Raw genomic sequence first — 2,609 nt, forward strand, 5'->3', positions numbered from 1 at the left:
ATTCGTCCTCCAGCTGAGGTTCGGCCACCATCTTCATTAGCGCTGAGGTTGCCGTCTCTTTACCACCATAGCGCGTAAGGAAAAATCCCTTAAATTCGGTCCAGGTGAAGCCCTTACCGAACGGTAACCGCGTGAGCCATGGTGCGGCACTACCGCCCAGCGTACGGCTTAAGATGAAAAATAGTTCGTCGCTACGGATGGGCCTTTCGTCCATGAACTGACTAACAAGTGAGCACCACGCGACCGGATCTGCGCCCGCGACTTCGGGATTGAAATGCGGTAATGATATTTCCTTAGGATCCGCACTCACCTTTTGCTCTGTCAATTGACTCTTGATGGCCCGAAGCTCCTCCATAATTGTAGGCGGTGATGATACTTCCTTAGGTTCCGCACTTACCCCTGGCTCTCTCAATTGACTCACGATGGCCAGAAGCTGCTTCGTAACTGTAGACGGTGGTGATACTTCCTTAGGTTCCACACCCGCCTCTTGCTCTTTCAATTGACTCACGATGGCCAGAAGCTGCTTCGTAACTGTAGACGGTGGTGATACTTCCTTAGGTTCCGCACCCGCCTCTTGCTCTTTCAATTGACTCACGATGGCCAGAAGCTGCTCCGTAATTGTAGACGGTGGTGATCCCACTTCTGATGTCGGGTTGGCGTTAGGGGCATTTAATGAATCTTCACCAGTGTTGTTCATGGTTGTCGCACAGATATTTATTACACAAGTATGGCTGATACAAGATTGACGATCGGACGCGGTAGCTGGACGCTAATGACAATGGCCCTAGGTTCGATATAGCGAATCCACGGTCAACGGGATAACGAATATACTTTGCTTCAAAGTCTAAGTCGTACTCAACTTACTACTCGTGATACTAGGAACGCTTGATTGACTCTTAGCTAATGAGATTGCCAGGAAGGAATGAATGACTTTCCGTCGCGACGACGCTGCAGAGGAAAACTATGATGGGGTGTGCCTAAGAGCACGAGATCATCGGATTCGTCAAAGAAAGCCTCCACTCGGAGGGTGAGGGAAATAGACGCTGCTGTTAATTGGTCAATTTCTATATTGGCGGTTAGAAAAGGATGCTAGCCGCCCTAGAGAGAGAGTTCCTAGCAGGCAACGTCGTACGTGACCAAATCAGGTTTTCCCATAACTTCCCGCAATAGGTGACAGATTTACAGGCTGATAGAATAAAGACTGTTTGTCAATCTGAAGGACTTTAGTTAACTAGGTCCTAAGATTTGTAACGGTTCCTCAGGTTATCTGAACATAAACTGTAAACGATGCATCGGCATCTGGCGATCATCTGGCCCAAAGAATGGGGTCTGTGTGTGGCGAGCTGCGGGGCTGTTGGAATGTCTTATTGTCAAGTGTCTGTACTGCCAATTCTTTAAAGGAAAGCTATGTTACTTTATATCTCTGTTAGGTGAAACGTTCATCCCGTGACCGTGGCTACGCTCGGCGACCGGTTGTCGCCTCGAGCCTAAACTCATTGTCTCAAGTTTCGAATGACTGTGTCTGGGTTATTTCGTAAATGCTACAGTATTGAGGCTTTTCCAAATAATTCCAACGGGGGGGCCCGGTGTCCTTTCATCTCCGACACGGCCATCCTGACTATCACACGTCCTCGGGTGTATCAGTTGAAGACTCCACCACGCAGGAGTTGACTCGACGTTCGTTATCAGGGTTGCGATTTGTTTTCTGCAGCAGCGGGCAGTTGGGTGCGATGTGGCCCTCTCCGCGGCACTTGAAGCATGACACCTTGGACGATCCAGCCGGTCGGCTTTTCTCCTGGCGTCGTGCAGTCTCCTGTCTCTCGGTTCTCATTCTCGTACGACACTCCGCTATCTTATGCCCGGGAATACCACAGTGACGACACTTGATCCGGGGGTAAGGTATCTTCTGCCGTTTAACTTCGGGGCCAGCTGATGGATTTTCTGACGAAGGCGCCAGCCTCTTCTTCGCGTAGTGGAAAGCTTTCATTTCCGTCAAAAATTGATCCCGTGTCTTGATGTCGCTTGTAAGCGCTAGTTTCTCGACACGTTCGTCGCGCAGACTCAGGTGATGAAGAACGGTGGCGTTGACTATCTCGACCCCGTTCAGATGATCCCACCCTGCCCCAAGGAGGGAACGGAGACGAACACCATAGGCTCCTATGGATTCGTCCTCCAGCTGAGGTTCGGCCACCATCTTCATTAGCGCTGAGGTTGCCGTCTCTTTACCACCATAGCGCGTAAGGAAAAATCCCTTAAATTCGGTCCAGGTGAAGCCCTTACCGAACGGTAACCGCGTGAGCCATGGTGCGGCACTACCGCCCAGCGTACGGCTTAAGATGAAAAATAGTTCGTCGCTACGGATGGGCCTTTCGTCCATGAACTGACTAACAAGTGAGCACCACGCGACCGGATCTGCGCCCGCGACTTCGGGATTGAAATGCGGTAATGATATTTCCTTAGGATCCGCACTCACCTTTTGCTCTGTCAATTGACTCTTGATGGCCCGAAGCTCCTCCATAATTGTAGGCGGTGATGATACTTCCTTAGGTTCCGCACTTACCCCTGGCTCTCTCAATTGACTCACGATGGCCAGAAGCTGCTTCGTAACT

Source organism: Bombus pascuorum, unplaced genomic scaffold (assembly GCF_905332965.1).
Source record: "Bombus pascuorum unplaced genomic scaffold, iyBomPasc1.1, whole genome shotgun sequence".
Classification (NCBI taxonomy): domain Eukaryota; kingdom Metazoa; phylum Arthropoda; class Insecta; order Hymenoptera; family Apidae; genus Bombus; species Bombus pascuorum.